This window comes from Rhinolophus sinicus, linkage group LG18 (assembly GCF_036562045.2).
Source record: "Rhinolophus sinicus isolate RSC01 linkage group LG18, ASM3656204v1, whole genome shotgun sequence".
NCBI classification, from domain to species: Eukaryota; Metazoa; Chordata; class Mammalia; order Chiroptera; family Rhinolophidae; genus Rhinolophus; species Rhinolophus sinicus.
This window is the reverse complement of record NC_133767.1, coordinates 3081020-3098746: the sequence shown is the minus strand read 5'-3', so window position 1 is coordinate 3098746 and position 17727 is coordinate 3081020. Positions and strand designations below refer to the sequence as shown.

General features: G+C 48.3%; 1 long non-coding RNA gene across 2 annotated transcripts in view; it reads left to right on the top strand.

The window, feature by feature from the left end:
- The window catches only part of LOC141569507 (uncharacterized), a 243230-nt gene that overhangs the window by 140240 nt on the left and 85263 nt on the right, over positions 1-17727 (top strand). For both annotated transcript variants that reach the window (XR_012493236.1, XR_012493235.1), the window contains one exon: positions 3699-3808. This is a non-coding gene — a long non-coding RNA (uncharacterized LOC141569507). The remainder of the gene's footprint in view (positions 1-3698; positions 3809-17727) is intronic.

Sequence of the window (17727 nt, the reverse complement as noted above, 5' to 3'; positions counted from 1 at the left end):
CCTTCTAAGGCTGTGCTGCACTGAGGGTGGAGTTCTGCTCTGCTGAGGAGGAACATAGCACAGAACCGACTGCCAGACCGGGAACCAGGGAGAAAGCAGGCCTGGTGTTTTGAGTCTACTGTGAATTAGAAGTCGAGAAGCAGGCGTCAGCCCAGTAGGTCAGGGTGGTAGATAACAATTTGATTTGCACACGTTGCTCCATGCACCTAGGCGTTAGATGGGGGTTGTATGGTTTTATTTTGTATTCTGTACGTTTGTTGTATTTTTTCATCTGTGCATATGTTTTGCTTTACTACACACACACACACACACACACAGTATGTACATACAGATTTTCCCCTGGGGGTGATAAAGTGGAGAGTAATACTTATGGATAAGGGGCAGTGGCTGACCTAGCAAGAGGATTCAGAATTTGAAGACCAGTCACAGAAAGCCGGCTCTGCCACCTACTCTCTAGTCAAGCCCTTTAAATCCTCTGGGCCTCTGTTTTCCCATCTGCAAAGTGGGGATTATAATGCTGGCCGATGTTCTTTGAGTATCTGTTATCAGAGGCAGAGATTCCTGAGTAAGTGACCCCCCCACACACTCCCCTGTGCTCTCCTGCATGTGGCCTGCACAAAGCGCTTATACACACAGTGACCAAGAGCCAATGCACAATTGGGAGGTGGGAGAAATGGGTCACAGAGCCCTGCCCGGGTGGGAATGCTGGGCCGGTCTTCCCCTGGGGCGCAGGCAGGTCAGGACAGAGCCTGCAGACTGGCTTTGGTTTCTGCCCGGTGGCCGGCAGGCACAGGGACAAAAGAAAACGAGAAAGGACGAGGGAAGAATGTCTGTGCTTTCCTCCACTGAGGCTATAACTCAGCCTCCCCTGAGCAGGAAGACCCTCTGTCCATCTTGCAGAGGGAGTCGGAGGAAGTGGGAAGAAGGCACTGCTAGGACCAGCCCTGCTGGTCTGCGGCCCGGAGCGGACGTGTGCCTCTCAGCGCAGTGAGCTCAGCAAAGCGTGGCCCCGTGGATGTTAGGTTAGCAATTTCTCCACCCCTCAGACTGGGTGCACATGGGTGATGGATATAGGACCGGAATCCTCTTCTCCCTGGAGGACGAGTCCAGAAATGAGAGCAGACAGGAGGTGTGGGGACAGAGCCCCAGAAAGAAGTTTCCAGGCTCTCGGCCTCACGTGGAGGAGTGCTGGCTCGGGTAGTAGATGGCCGTCAGCTGTGGCTGATTGGCCGTCAGCTGTAGCCAGTTAGCCAATTAGCCGCTAATATAACTGCTGCGGCTACGGAGGAGAGAGGAAGAGAGGAAGAACGGGGGCTAGCAAGAAGATGGCGGCTGGGCTGGCAAGTGTGGATGGCGGTTTGCGGACAGTGTGGATCCAGCCTCCAGTGAGAGTATAGTGCCGCCAGAGAGAATATAGAGGTATGACTCCCCTACCTGTGGCTCCGTGGGTGTTCCTTTTTGGCCTCACCATGTCCTGCGTTCTTGTATGGGGAGCGGGAGCAGAGACCCCGCAGGCCGCCCCACACGACAAATGGCGCAGCGAGCAGGGTCTCCCGCACGACAGGAGGAAACACACCCTCCTTTGAAACATCATCTGGGGTTGGTCTTGTCTGTCACTGGGTAAAAGGCTGAGCCAGCGGTCCAGTGGTGTATACAGTAGTAGCTCGGTTTTCGAACGTCTCCGTTGACGAACATTTCAGTTTAGGAACGCCATAAACCGGGAAGTAAATGCTTTGGTTTTCGAACACGCCTCGGAAGTCGAAGGTGTCCCGCGGCTTCTGCTGAGGGCAAGATCCGGAGGCCCAGCTGTCGGCTGTTTTCCAACGTTTCAGAACTCGAACGGTCTTCCAGAACGGATTACGTTCGGAAACCGAGGTACCACTGTAGTTCTCCTTGGGGACAAGCAGCAGCATAACCAGACCATTCTGCTTCTGCTTCTGGAGAGTCCCTCCCAGCACATCCGGGGGTGTTTTTCTGGAACCAGGGGAATGGGTGGTGCAGCTCTTGCCCTCCGGAATTGTCATGATCACTCATTCCCTAAGGGAAGGCTGTCCATCTCTAATGGCGCCCGTCTCAGATCCTACCCAGGGAGGTTGTCCAGCTTCCGGGGCACCGTACTTGGTCCCAAGTGGAAACCAGAGTAACTCCCCTCCAGTTAACTTTCCTTCTCCTTATAAATTGGGGTTCAAAGGAGTTAAAGTCTGGAATTCTCCCCTGCCCAATTTTTGCTCTTCTTTGTCTTCGTCTGAATAGTGAATAATAATAGTAATAATAGTAATAGTAGTAATCGCTGCCATCATGTATCGGTCACTTACTATGAGCTAAGGACTAATGTAAGCACTTTCAGTATTAATTTATTTACTGCTCACATCTACCCTGTGAGGCTGGAGCTCTTCTTATCCCCATTTTTTAGATGGGGAAATTGAGGCACAGGAGGGTGGTTTGCCCAAGGTCACATGGCAGGTGTCTCCAAGTCCGCGCTCTTAACCACTAAGCTCCATGTCGCTGTGTCCCTGGGGGTCAATGAACAGACTTAGTGTTATCTGGAGACGGCAGAGACACAGAGAATAGGCGGGAAAAGAAAACAATCTCCCTAGTTTATGCTTCTCTAGGAGGCTAATCTCTTCGTACCAGTTGTATGGAACTTAAAAACCGTGAATTTAAACTCAGGTGGGAAAGATCTCCTACGCAGCGGTTGTGACCCTCTGCCTGCCTGGTCCTGGGGAAGAACCCACCTGTGTGTCAAAGCCTGTCCCCTCTTTCTCAGAGTGGGGCTCGTCTAAGTGATGCACGCTCGTCTCCCTGCCCCATTCGGGGGTTTCCTTGCTCGCGGCTCTCTTCTTCCCTTTGGAACCCTTCCTACATATTGAAAGCCTCCAATGTCCATTTTCTTTGGGTCTGTGGAGAACAAACGCCCACTTCCCGTCAGTCACAGGTGCCTTGCCTCGGACAACTCTCCAGGCACTGCTTGACGCCCCACGCTCTCTAAGGTCCCCACTGCCGAGCTTGTCTGTGTTGTTTCCATCTTCAGCCATGTCCCCGGGATTTAGGACCAGTCAAGGAAAGTCAATTGTTGAATGGGAAATTTGGCACATTGCCTTTCGGGACTGGCTGTTGTGGAATTGGCGTCTGGTGTACTGGCCTGATTCCATATCTCGTAGTTCATTAGCCCTTGTTCTTTCTTCCTTGAAAGGAATGAGAGAGAGAGAGAGAGAGAGAGAGAGAGAGAGAGAGAGAGAGAGAGAGAGAGAGAATCACTCGTGGCTTGCAGCTACACTAGCTGTTCAGTTTCTAGAATGCCCCAGCATCTTCCCACCTCAGCAGTTCTGTGTGCCAGGCACTATTCTGAGAATTTTACATGTATTTACTCATTTAGCCGCCCCCACAATAACACTGTGAGGAAGGTATTATTAGTCTCCATTGTACAGATGGGGAAATAAGTGCAGAGAGGTTAAGTGACTTGCCTGGCGTCACACAGCTTATAAATGGAGAATCTGGGATTGGAGCTCAGGCACCCAGCTGCCGCTCATACTGCCTGAGAGGAGAGAGCATCCTTTCTGATCATTAGACGGGCTTCCTTTGGTTGTCATCTCGGGCATCCCGTCCCCTCCTAACAGTTTGGGAGATGCTGATGCTTTGCTTGCCTGCCCACCAAGGGTGAGTCACTGGTGACACCCCGCACATTCTTGTGTTTCCAGCAGGGCCAGGTGAATTGAAGGGCGCTTTCTCAGGCGTATCATCAAGAACCAAGCCGCATGCCGGCCTGGATAAGTGGGAGAGGTTTCCCGGAGAAGGTGACCTCTGACGGGTGAGTAGAAATTTATATGGGACAACAGCGGTGGGGAAGAAAAGAGAGAGTGGGGGACACGTGGGGTACTGCGAATGGCTGAGCAGGGATGGGGGAGCGGAGGGGGCAAGCAGCAAGAGCCAAGGCTGGAGGGATAATCAGAGGCCAGAGTGTTCAGGGCCTTGCAAATACGACCCTGAGCTTGAGCTGTGGCCTCGAAGGAACTGGCACCTTGCAAAGACCCTGTGTACTAATTCCGACTTAGATTCTTAGGGGCTGCAGCCATTTATTTATTCCCCATAACAACCAATAGCAGGACCTCTATTGTTCACCCCGTTTTATAGATGAGGGCCACCGAGATGAAGAAACTTGCTCACGGCTACTCCCCTAGCAGGTGGAGCTGGCTTTGAACCTGGAGGTTCTAAGTCGAGTCTGCATGTTGACCCCGGTGCTCCATCCCTGAATTGGTCAGGGTGTGCCAGGCTGTTGGCAGGGAGAAGCCTGGGTCTTCCAGTGGGTGGTTCCCTGCGTGGAGGTGCAGGTGTCCCTCACCTTCATCTGGAACCAGCTGAGCAGTTGAAAATTCCATCCCCAGCAATTCACTTTTACAGCACGTATGACTGAGCCGACGTAAATTCGAGTTTAATCTTGCATGCCTAACGAACTCGCAGAGGTATCTCAGAAATTCTGCTTCTGTTCGCGAGATAGTGTGTGAGGCTTATTTCCACTGACAGGCAGTTTTATCATTATTTTTAAAGCAGGAACTTGTCTCGAATAGCTCAGGCGGTGTCAAAAGGAGAGATAACAAGCCTCCTAGAATAAAATGTCAGTGCAGGAAAGGAGCTAAATAGCAGCTAGTCCAACCCCCTCAATACACAGAGAGGACAGGAATTTTTCCCAGTGGCCCATCCCACTGTCCCCTCAGCCATCTGGTGGCAGGTTGCCCTTCTGGCTGCCTGGGGAGTGGTGTGGCTTGGGAGAGGCGTTGGGGGCTTTAATATCAGGGGGCTAGGTTTCAATTCTGGCTCTGCCAAAGGGTTTCTAGGTGTGGCACCGTGGGCAAGTGACTTCACCTTTCTGGGGTTCAGGATCCCCATTTGTAAACTGGGGTAAGAGAAATGCTTTTGTGAAGATTAAGTGCTTATTGCAATGCCTGGTACATGGGAGACACTCATTATATTCTGGTTTCCTGTCCCCAAACGCAAGGGAGGGGTAGGCAGAAGAACTGGGTGTCACCTTGGGGAGTTTACTGTCTAGCAGGGAGACAGACCTGCAAAGCGATGCGCTCCTTACCAGCAACGAGGAAAGTACGACGTGCGCTGGGAACAGACAAGAGGGAGTGTCTGTGCTCGGGGAAGTGAGGGAGGCTCTGAGTAGGTAACATTTGTCTAGGGCCTCGAAGTATGAGCAGGAGTTCACCACATAGGTATCAGAGAAAAGATTTCCAAATAGAGGAGGCAGGATGACGATGACGATCGTGATGATGGTGACGATGATGATGTAGAATGGAAAAGCAAGTGTCGCAAACTCCGCGGCAGGTTGAATCCTGTCCGCAGACGCACTTTCTCTGGCTAGTTTAAACGTTTGCATTTGAGTGCGTGTTCTCTCCAGGTCCCCAAAAGCCCCACCACTCCTTGAGCCTTCTACCTGGCCTGGTTCCTACCTTTCGGTTACCTGTCCAGCATCTGAGGCATCTGAGTTTGGAAGCCTTAAGAATAACGTCCATGGTTGCTACAGGAAGCCTCAGTAACTCCTTATTCCATCTGATTGAGTTGTATTTGCAAGCTGCAGACTCGGTGCTTTGATGCTTCAGGACAAGAATGTATCGGCGTGTTACGGGCTGAGTCGTGTCCCCTCAAAATGCATGTGTCGGAACCGTAACCCGCAGTCCTTCCGCGTGGGGCTATATTTGGAAGTAGGGTCTTCAAAGAGATAAATAAATTCAGATGAGGCCACGGGGGTGGGCCCTAATCTAATCTGACAGGTGTCTTCATAAGGAGAGGACGTTTGGGCACAGACAGAGGGAAAGAAAATGTGAAGATGCAGGAAGAAGGCAGCCATCTACAGGCCCAGGAAAGAGGCCTCAGAAGAAACCAACCCTGCCAATACCTTGACCTTGGACTTCCAGCCTCGCAAATTGTGACCAAGTCCATTTCTGTTGCTCAAGGTGCCCAGTCTGTGCTACTTTGTTATGGTGGCACCAGGAAAGTCACACAAATATCTAGCTAGATACTGCCTGGTCTCCATGGGGCAGGGAGCAGGGCCTTGCTGTTTAATGGCAGGAAAAACCACGTACTAATTTTAAAAATCCATTTATTGAGCATGGACCTTTACTATATGGATCGGTTTCCTAGGGCTTCTGTAACAAATGACCTGAAACGTCTGCTCTCACAGTTAGGAAACCTTAAGTCTGAAATCGAGGTGTTGTTAGGATTGGTTCCTCCTGGAGGCCCTGCGTCCTTGCTTGTGGTGGTCGCCAGCCATCCTTGGCGTTCTTTGCCTGTGGACACATCACTGCACTACCTGCCTTTGTCGTCACATCACTTCTTCTCTGTGTCTCCGTGTATCCTCTTCTGTCTCTCACAAGGACGTTCTTATTGGACGTAGGATCCACCCTAACCCAACGTGCTCTCATCTCGATCCTTGTGTTAGATACACCTGCGAAGACCCTATTTCCAAATAAGGTCACTTTCCAAGGTTCTGGGTGGGCATGACATTTTGGGGGGACACGATTGCACTTGCTACACCGTGTGTTATCTGATTTAATCCTGCAACAATCCTATATAGTAAGTAGAATTAATACAGGTGAAGACATGGTTGTTCAGAGACGTTAAGGACCTTGCCGTAAGTCACCCATCTGGTACGTCATGAAGTCAGGGTTTGAGTTGGGCGTTCTGGTTCCAGAGTCTTTGTTCTGAACCTGCTTCATGAAGTGAGGAATTCTATGAGGGTCACTCTCCACGCCCACCCAAGCACCTCCCGACCTGCTTTCTGTCACCGCAGCTTCGTTTTGCCTGTACTTGAACTTCATATGGGATCAGAGAACGTGTGATCTCTTGTGTCTGGGCGCCTTACCCTCAACGTAATGTTTTTGAGATCCATCTGTGTTATTGTATGTATTCGTCATTTGTTCATTTTTATTGATGAATATCGTTTCGTTGTGTGAATCTGATTTGTTTTTGGTGAACATTTGGATCATTTCCAGGTCTGAGTTATTATTCGCAGAGCTGCTACGTGCATTCGTATAAAAATCATTTTGTGGGCACATGTTTTCATTTCTCTTGGCTCTCTAGGAGTGAAATTATTGGATCATGCCAAGTGTCTGTTTAACTAAGTGTCAAAGGGTTTCCCAGAGTGGTTGTTATAATAACATTTTACACTTCTACCTGCAATGTATCAGAGTTCCAGTCATTCAATGTCCTCACCAATATTTGGCGTTATCACTCTTCAATTTTAGCCTGTCTAGTGGGTATAAAGTGGTATCTCATTGTGGATTTAAATTGTGTTTCCCAGAAGATGAATGATATCATCTTTTCATGTAGCTTTTTGGCCATTTGAGCGTCTTCTTTTTGAAATATCTGTTTAAGTCTTTTGTCTACTAAGTTTTTTCATTATGGGTTGTATGACTTGTTTACATATTCTGGAAGCAAGTTCTTTATCAGATATATGTATTGTGAATATTATCTCTTAGTCTGTGACTTGCCTTTTCGTTTTATTAATGTCTTTTGAAGAACAGAAGTTTTCAGTTTCGATAAAGTTTAATCTGTCATTTAAAAAATTATTATGGTTAATGCTTTTTCGTATCCTGTCTGAGAAATTTCTGTCTAAACCAAGGTTTCAAATGTGTTGTGCTAAGCTCCATTTTAGAAGTTTTTACATTTTTAGCTTTTAGGTTTAGGTCTGTGATCCAGCTGGGCTTAATTTTTCTGTTTGGTGTGAGGTAAAGTGTGAGACACCTCTAAATCCACAGTTAAATAATTTATCCGTGTGCTATAAAACTAATATTAATGATAAAGAGAAAAACAACAACAATCTAAAACTAATATATACTCAGGATTCTTGCAGGTGCAAATGATAGAAAATCCAACTCATAATTTAATAAGGAAAGGAAGAGATATGGACTCATATAAGTGAAAAGTTCAGGAGAAGTTTAATGGTTCATAATTGATATTCAATTATAGGTACTAGGATATGGAACAGCTGGATAGCAGTTGAAGTCACTTTGGAAAAGTAGTGAACAGGTCAGTATGGCTGGATCCAGGGGCTCATATGACGACATCAGCCTTGGTTTTTGTCTCTCTCTCCTCAGCTCACATCTTCTCTCTTCCTTGTGGTCTGAGTCTCCAGACAAGCTCTCCCCTTGCGGTGGTAAGATGGTTACCAGTGATGCTAGGCTTACATCTCATCCTATAAGCAACCCCAGCTCTTCAACAGTTTGAGGGATTACATTTTATTGATTTTTAAAAGTGAGCTCCTCGAATGCCTTGGTAGGGGGTGACTTCTTTCAGTGTGCCATCAGTGCCCCAAAAGTCATGGAGGGAGGGACCTTTGCTGTTGGATTACCGCTTTGCAAGTTTGCATTCCTCCATTTCCCTGCATGGTGTCTTTTTCTGCATCGAAAAGCCCCGAGTCATTGATAGGTCGCAGCAAAGCAGTGAGTGAGTCAGAGCTCTAGAGTCAGATATAATCCCTTTCCGCTTTCATGTTGTACTAGCTGTCGGCAAGCTGTAGACCTCTCTGAGACTCAGTTTCCTCACCCGAAAAACGGAGAATAATAATAGTAGTGTCTTTCAGGATTGTTATCGGAGGAAAGTGAGATACTGCGTGTAAAAAAAAATTAAGATGAGCGTTGGTACCTAACTAAGTATCAACTGCTTTTATGGCAGAATTGGACAACAATGAATTTGAGCTATTCCACAAGAGAGATAAACATACAGACTCGAGCTTTAATACCTCAGCATAATCGTGCTAAAGATAATTTTGAAATATCTAAATTATAGGCTGCAAGAGAGGTGCAGGGAGCTGGGCTCCCGCCTTACGCGTTCTCGGTCCAGTACACAACCATCACTACCACATGAGAAATGATGCTTCGATTACATAGAAAAGCAGCCCCACCCTCAACTTAGGGGTCTCAGGTAAAAAGTGGAATGAGAACATAGCTTAGATCCGAACCCAAATCGGGGTCTCTTACTTCCTTAATCCGTAACTTGAAGGCAGTCAATTTGGTCAGTGCCGCCACCCAGACTTACCACCCAGGCACGCTCAGAAATTCTGGCTAGTGGGGAGGGGTGCTTTCTTCATGCCGATGGGAGAGGAGAAATGCACCGGCAGTGTTGAAGTACAGAGATTGGGAAGCACATGAGAGGCACAGAGTGCGCCAGCGTGGGCAGTTGCTGTTAGCAGTTACCTGCCCACTAGTAAAACAGGATCCCGCTGACCTGAGCCGCAAGGAAGGGTAGAGAAAAGGCCAGAAGCTCTTTGCACGGAATTCCCTTGCAAAGAAAGGGTGAAGACAGAAGGGGAAACAACTCTCTTAAAAAAAAAACAAAAAACAAAAAAAAACCCTTTTAGTTCTAAGCAGTTTTATGACCTTTGAAAGCCAAACTCAAATTAACATAGTGTTGCTAAGTAGAGAGCCTTTCCTGCTGGGTTTTCTATAATGAATAAACACCATTCATTTCTAATTAGCAGCACCCAGCTACATAAGGGCAATTAATATGCTAACACGAATTAAAACAGTAGGTCCTCTTAGGAAGGCAAACCATCAAGGCTTTCTTGGTTTACTCGCGTTTGCCCTCTGTGAGTCTGACATAGCAGGGGTTTTTTCTATGGCTCTTGTGATCTTATGCAGACTGGGGTGAGGAATAGCGAGGTTTCCATAATAAGGGGCATTGCCAGGCAGCGCAGTGCCACAAGCTCCCTGTCCTACTACACGCTCAGCTTTTCATAATTTCCTAGGCTCCTGTCATTGGCAAGTCCAGGAGGTGATTTATCTCATTGCAAATTTTGCTTTTGTGTCATTCACCATTTTGTGATTTGCCCTTGCCTCTTCATGGAAAGGGTTCTAAATAATCTGTGACGTGGGAAACCTCAGATCCCCAGGGGGCCCTCGCTGGGACTGCTTTGAGGAACTAGCCTCCCCCAGGGCAGCAGAGATGGAGGCAAGCTGGGAGTCAGTTCTGCCATCCTTCAAGTGAGACCAGAGGGTTTGGGGTTGGCAGCGTCTCTCACCTGTACGTAAGGTGGACCGGCCTCCCCAGCTCCTGATACCAGCAGCTACCAGCTGTTAATCAGCTACCAAAGCTGGACCCTGATGTCATTTTACAATAGTTCTGGGGACTGTTTCTTCAAAAGGATCCAGTTTTCTGATGTATGAGCTTATGTAAGAACACGTGCACCTGCGTCTGTCCAGAAGAGCCTGTAATCTTATTTTCACCCTCATTGGCTAGGCCAGTCCTTTTTTATAGCATGCAGTGAAACTTTAGTTTCAAGTGTCATGAATCCTGAATTACAGAGAAAGCATCCAAAGCAATGAGCCGCTGTGGCCCAGCTGCAGTGTGGCCAGTGAGGTGACCGGGGTGGGGGGAGAGGTAAGGGGTGAGAGGGTGGGGAGGGGAAAGCCTTACCATTGCAGGAGGCCTTTAGCCTCTGCAGCTTGATGTCCAGAAAGAACAAACACCATGGAGGAGGCTGCAGATTTGAGTTCCTGCCCCCAGGGGCCTCTGCCACTCGGGAGCTGTATGCACCTGAGCAACCAATTTAGCTCCTTGCACCTCCGTTTCCCAAGGATGACGTGCCCTGCCTCAGAGGGAACGGTGACAGTTGTGCTTTGCGGGGGACATAAAAGAAAGCTCAGTAAATAGCTCTGATTATTACACGAGGTAGCCAGGCCCAGGGGAGGGAGCTTCTGGAGTCAGACTGACCTGGATTCAAAGCCTGGTTGCTCTTACTAGCAGCGTGACCTTCGGCGATTTATTTCACTTCTCTGAGCGTCAGTTCCTTCATGAGCTAGTTTGGGATGATGTAACACACAGCATAGGGCTGTAGTTGAAACTGTATCCAAAAGCATCAAGCTCGGTACCTGGAACATTAACAGGTGCTCAGTAAACCCTGGCTTCCCTTCTGTGCCGGTTTTGGAGACAGGAGGTGGTCGAGTGGGGCAGAAAGAGCTGCCTGGGAATCTTGGCTGCCTCCCTAATGAGCTGCTTCATCCAGGGCCAGTTACTTACCTTCTGTGAGCCGCACGTTCTGCCTCCGTAAATCGGAGCGTATATTGTTATTTATGACAGCGTTAAAGAGAAAATATGGTTAGTATGTGGCACATAGCAGAAGCAGCGCCTATCCATGGAGCACTTACTCTGTACCAGGCCCCGTTCTGAGTAATTTTCATATATTAATTCATTAAATCGTCAGAAAACATCTTGTCAAGGGACTGTTTCTTCGGCCCATTTCACCAATAAGGAAATTGGGCACTGAGAGTTATATTCCAAGGTCATTTGCTAGTGAGCATTGGGAACTGGATTTAAACAGAGGCAATCTGCCTCCACGTCCTAAATCTTTAATCATTGGGTTACATGAGTTTGTTTCCATGCTGCAACTTTTAAAGGCTCCTAAGTGGATTTGGAAAGGAAATAACAAGAAGAGCCTGTGGCTGAATTACAGCACAAGGGACCGGATGCAGTGGTGGCCTTCCCGGTGTGGTCAGGACAGTGTTGGAAACTGGACTCTGAATCGCCAGGGCAAGGAAGGGAGACTATAAGGCCGCCCTGGGGGCAGAGTCTGTAGGTTTTGCAGGCACGTAAATAAATGGCAGGGAGGCCGGGTGTAGGATGTAAGTGGCATGGGTCAGAGTAGGATCAAAGCTGGGACAATGGAGTCCGAAACTCAGAGGCATGTTGAGCAGCCTTTCAAAGGGCAGGATCCAGACAGTCTCAGAGGTTCCAGGAAGCAGGAGCGACCGGGCAGTGTCTTCAGGGAACCTGTGCTGGGTGAGTCAGGACCAGTGGTCTCTGTTCCTCTCCATCCTGAGAGTCCAGTTGGCTTGGATCACGTGGGAGGCGCAGGCGGCTTTGATTGACAGGCGGCTTTGATTGACATCCACGCGGGTACCGACGAGGAAAGGCCCGGCTGTGCTGCAGTAGCAACAGCCCCACCCCCACACCCCAGTGGCTTCAACAATAAAGGTTTATTTCTTACTCATGTTACCATCCGGGTGCAGAGCAGCGCGGCTTAGGATGCAAAGCTTAAAAGCTGACGTGCTTTCACATAAGGCAGCTTTGTGGAACGTTGGTGGGGACAGAGAACCCTGCAGGACCTTTCAGGGCTCTGATCCTGGGCCTGGCTGTGGGAATGAAGGTGGTGGGGTGGGCAGGATCAGACGAGAAGGGACGAACCGGAAGCACAAGTAAGGGCCAGACCCCTGGTCCTCAGCAACGGTGTGTGGGAGGGACTTTTGTCTCCGTCCCCAGAGTAATGACATAAAGTGTTGATTGAAATGAGATAATGGGATATGTTCGAGACCTTAGCCGGTGGTTCTCAGCTGCGGCCGCTCTTTAAAATCAGCCCAAGAACTTAAAAACAAAACAAAAAACCAGTACTGATACTTTGGGCCCATCTTGGACCCACTGAACCAGAATATCTGATGGTGCAGGCTGACCATCAGTCTTTTTAAACTCCCACATGATTCTAAAGCACAGCTGGGGTGGAAAGCTGGTGCTCTGCTCATCTGGGCATCATTTTTGTGGGTCTTGTCATCTCCCGTTCCCAAAATAAAAATGAAAATACTGTTCTCAAGTGCTATTTGCCCTTTCCTGGGAAAGGCTACCAAAGACCCCTCTGTTAGAGAGGAAGATTCGCAAGCATCAGGGGGCGCCAAACCCAGTCTCTCTCTTTGATGGAGAAGAGGACACCCTCCTTTCTAGTGCCCTGGCACTGGCTCCCCTTCATTTCATGTCACCTCCGCTGTGTACCTGTCACCAGATGCAGGAGCCCTGTGCTCAGGGGAAACACTGGGAGAATGCAAGTGCCTGGCGCCCTCGCAGGTGGTTTCCTTCCGTCCCCTCCTTCTCTCTCTCTCTCTCTCTCTCTCTCTCTCTCTCTCTCTCCTTCCCTTTCTTCCTTGGTTTCACAGAACCGTCTAAGCGCCTGCATCTTCCTCTCCATGCCTCACCCTGGGGCCAAAGGTTATTTGCGAGACAGACATGGATTTGGACCCCAGTGCTGGGGTGCAGAAAACCACATCTCTTCATTTTCCGAAGTCAAGTGAACTCTGGCTCTGAGTCCCCCCCATGGACTGATGAGACGTGCAGTATCTGTCACCTCTGGGCTGCCTCCCTCACCCGACGGGACGGTATCAAATCCTGGAGCTTACTTGGGTGCCATAGGGGCTTGGTCCTCAGCTGTCTGCTTTGGGAGGCGCTCCCCCACGGTGGCTCAGACACAGAGACCTCCCCGCAGCCAGTGAAGTCCTGCTTCCTGCTGAACACCCCTCGGATCCACGCGTCACCCCCTCAGAGGTTTATACCTCCTGGGGACTCTGCGAGGTCCCAGTACTTGTAGAATCTGCCTCCCCCCACCGTCATGGTCCTGGGAACTCTGGGGACACCGTTTCCTCCTCTGTCCACAGCACCAGCCTCTCTCCTCGTGCCCCGCTGTGGTGACTGCAGCTTCGTTCCATGGCAGGTCTCACCCGCTCGCTACAGACGGGAGTGGGGGCTTTCTTCAGAAGGACTCCTGGAATTCACAGAAGCTCTGGCTGCCTTCTCCCCTCACCCAAGACTGGCCTAGACCTTCACCTGACACTCTGCTCTCCCAGAGAAATAGAATTGGCGCCATATTCGTGATTCACAATGTTCTAGTAGCCATCTTAAAACAAACAAAATGGATGAAATTATTGTATTTTATTCAACCCCACAGAGCCAGACTATTACCATTCGAACATGTAACCAATATGCAGTTGTTAATAAGATATTTTCCATCTGTTTTTAGTACTAAGCCATTGAAATATAGTGTGTAGTTTACACTTACAGCATATCTCAATTTGGGCTAAGCACATGTCAGGCACTCAACTGCCACGTGTGGCTACCACGTCGCACGGTGCCACCTTTGAACAATAAACACACACAGAGATGTGGCTTTTCTTCCAGAAGGTGGGGAGACAGAAAATTACCTTTTCTATTTTCCTCTCCTCTGACAGAGAAATAAGACAAAAAATTAATATCTCAGTAGGTTATCTTGACACATGGAATTACAGAGAACAGAAGTCATTCAAAATAACTTAAGCAAAATGGGACCTTTTCTGGAAGGCTGCACGAGCACCTCGTGGAAGGCAGGATGGGAAATGCTGTGTTTCAGTAACAGAAAACCCCGTGGTACGAAAGACAGATGCCGTCTCCCTTTCTGTTTCAGTCTCTGTTCCTTTATCTGGGAGTATAACTTCTTCTGCCCAGCTAACGCCCCAGGATGTCTCCTATCTTTTTCTAGGGTCTAAGGCTTAACTCTTTTTCTCTCTCAGAGACTGGCTGTCTCCATTCTCCACCTTGGAGAGCAGGGTGACTGGCCCACATGCGCCTCTGCAACCCCTACCTCTGAATTTATATATCGTTCAAGCCCAGCATGCAGAGATAACGGACCCAGCGGGGGTTTCCCTTATCCGATCAGCTGTGTCCAAGGAGGCGTGGGCTCGCTCGCTCACAATGGAAAGAGCTGCAGTCTGCCAACCTATGGATGAGGAGGGAGTTCTTGGAGAATAGGGAGATGGGCTGGCAAATGGCCACAGAGCATCTACTCGAACGACAAGTAAGGAGTTGGGACACAGTGTTCGAGGCTGCTCATTTTCTGTCCAGGAAAAACGGAGCAGTCACAAAAAAGACTCCGGGCTTTTGTGTTGGACAAAAACGGCGGCTTACATACAGCCACGTCCATAGCAGCCTTCTTTTCAATAGCCAAAAGGTGGAAGCAACCCACGTGTCCACACACAGTTGAATGTATAAACAAATGGAGTCTGTACATATGATGGAATGGAAGTCTGTACCTAGGAAGGACATTCTGAGACTCACGACAACATGGATGAACCTTGCGGACATTAAGCTGAGTGAAATAAGCCAATCACAAGAGGACACCTACTGTATGATTCCACTTATATGAGTCGCATAGAGCAGTCAAATTCGTCGAGACAAAAAGTAGAATGGTGCAATGCGAGGGCCTGGGGAAAGGGGGCAACGGGGAGCTATTTTCATGGGGACAGAGTTTCAGTTTGGGAAGATGAAACAGTCCTGGAGATGGATGGTCATGATGGTTGCACGACAATGGGAGTGTATTTAACGCCACTGAATTGTCCACCTACAATGGTAAAGACTGTGCTAGGTGTATTTTACCACAATTGGAAAACTTGGTAGCTTGATTCCTAGGTTTATTTTAAAGAACTGGTCATTGGCTGTGGGCATGAGGAACAAGCAGGACCGTTTCCCCCGGGGTTTTCTCCACTCTCACAAAGGAGTTGTTCCTGGGTCACGTGTGAGGTCAGTACGTCTTCTTTGCTGATGTTGAACTACACAGTTCTTCTCGTCTTTGGTCCAGTTCTAAGGATTATCTGTAAACAAACAGCAGGTACTGGTGATAACGTAATATTTTACACTCTCGGTTTAACTAAAACACAGCTGTGCTTGGAATGGGCTCTCCTTGAAGGGAGAATCTATGACGGGTTATAAAGGAAAATATATTCAGTGATAAATCTTTGCAACCCAATTCTGCTCCAGACTCACCTGGCTTGCACTCTTTTCTTGTACAGTGTCTGGGTGATGGTGGAAAGAGAAGCGGGGAGAAGCCAGAGAGAGCTGAGCCTAAATAGGGAGAGGAGACAAAGCAGAAAGACTGCGAACGCTTGATTTATGAGGGAGCTTTAGGGAGCATGAAATGAGAGAAGAGAGACAGGCTGGGGAAAGGAGTTTTGGGTTTCGCCGTGTACTAGAAAGGTGTTTTTCCCTTGGCGTTTCTAGCAAAAACTGCTGCAAAGATGGAAATTGCCTTTCAATTGCTATTTATTTGAATGTCATAAGGAGATGAGGTAAGGTGACAAGGCTGTATCTGGGTCACATTCACCTCGCCAGGATGGAGGAAATTGTCCTATGGTTGTGACTGAGTCAGTCGAATTTGACAGAGGAGTGAACCCTACGTGTCTAGGATCGTGTACATATCGGCTCCTTTTTTCTCCTTGCACTTCTTCCCCCCTCCCCAGCAACTTGTGAAAGGCCCTTCATATGTGATCAGCTGAAAGGAGCAGAAGCAGTCCCCTCCATGGGGACAGCACTGCAGCAATTATCACTTTATGTCACGCTGGAGCTCTATGGAAGAGCTGAACTGAGAAAAGATAGTGGCGGTGACAGAAATTATGTTGAGAATAGCTGTATATCACTTCATTTAGGGCAGGGGGAAGTCGGAATGTTCATAAACGTCCATTTGGTCTGCAAGCAAATAACTTAAGTCATTCAAACTCAGTCTTGCTGGGCCTTAAAGCCTCTGGCGCTGTTTTGTATAAAGGACTCTATAGAAAAATAAATTATATTTATTGAGTTGAACTTCAAGTAATAATCCTGCCACCTACTCTTTTTTTTTTTTTCCTGGGCCTTGCACGTCCTATGAATTTTGATGAATTACCAAAAGTTCTGTGGCAACCTAATTACTTAAACAAAGAGCTACCCAGGTAATAACACACGCACCTGTAGACCGGAGAAAAACTCAGTTGCCTTCTAGGTAGCACCATTATTTATTCTCACTGCTCTGATTGCCTTTCTCCAAAATAAGGTTCCGAGTGTTACCTTTTTGTTTAAGGTGCCAGGTGGTTCCTGGGAATGTAGGTTCCTGGGAACCTACCTTTCTATTCTACCAGGGACTCACTCTTGGATGCTTCTGGGGACAGTCCTTCTGTCTCCAAGCTCTGAATCTTGGCTTTCGGTGGTCAAGCCTGATGCAACACCTGGTCCGCCCCAGTGCCTCCTTCATACGGAAAAGATGCAGGGAGCTTGGCTGAGAAGCACCCCAGAGTCATGCCAATCCATAAAACAACACATTCATGGAATCCCACATCACTGCTTACGTCCTGCTCTTCTGATTCTGATTTGTCTGCGTTGCCTCTTCTGAAGACTCAGCTCCGGTATCACTTCCTCCAGGGAGCTCCCTCTGATTTCTCCTGGGCTCGGTTAGGTTGCGTCTTTCCCCTAGGCTCCTTGTAGAGAGAGCATTTATTGAAATTTTGGATTTTTGGGATCTTTGAGCTCCCTGTGTTTAGAGAATTCATTCATTCATTCACTTATTTGTTAAACAGTGTTTATTGAGAAGCTACTATGTTCCAGGCGTCATTCTTGGCATTGGGGACAAAGCAGTAAATAAACTAGACACAAATCCCTTCCCTCTGGAGCTTACATTTCAGAAGCATGTAAATAAACAGACATATAGTATATGAGATAATGGTAAGAACTATGGAGGAAAATATAGTATGGAAAGCTGATGAGTGCTGGCAGAGGGACAAACTAGGGGTTTTTTTCCCTTTTTTCCGCCAGCTTTATTGAGCTATAACTGATATATAACGTGTAAGGTTAAGGTCTATGATGGGTTAATTTGACCTGTTTGGTCTCCCTGAGAAGGTGACATTTGAGCAAAACCCAGGAGCAGTTCCTTTTACCCTGAGAGTTCTGGGGGTGTGAGACAGTTTGCCTCTGTCACAACTCAACAGGTGAGACACTCATTTCCCCAGCATGCCTTGCAGCTAGAATGAGCCAAAGACTTTGCTTTGAGATCTGGAAAGCTAAAGAAGCTGGGCCAGTGGAGAAGCTGTGCTTACACAGCTGTGGCTTCAGGGGTGTGGGGCGGGAGGAGCCCCGTGCAACTTGTGGTGTCCAGGGCTGGGGTCGTGCTGTTAAACTGCAATGGCCATTGTGCACTGA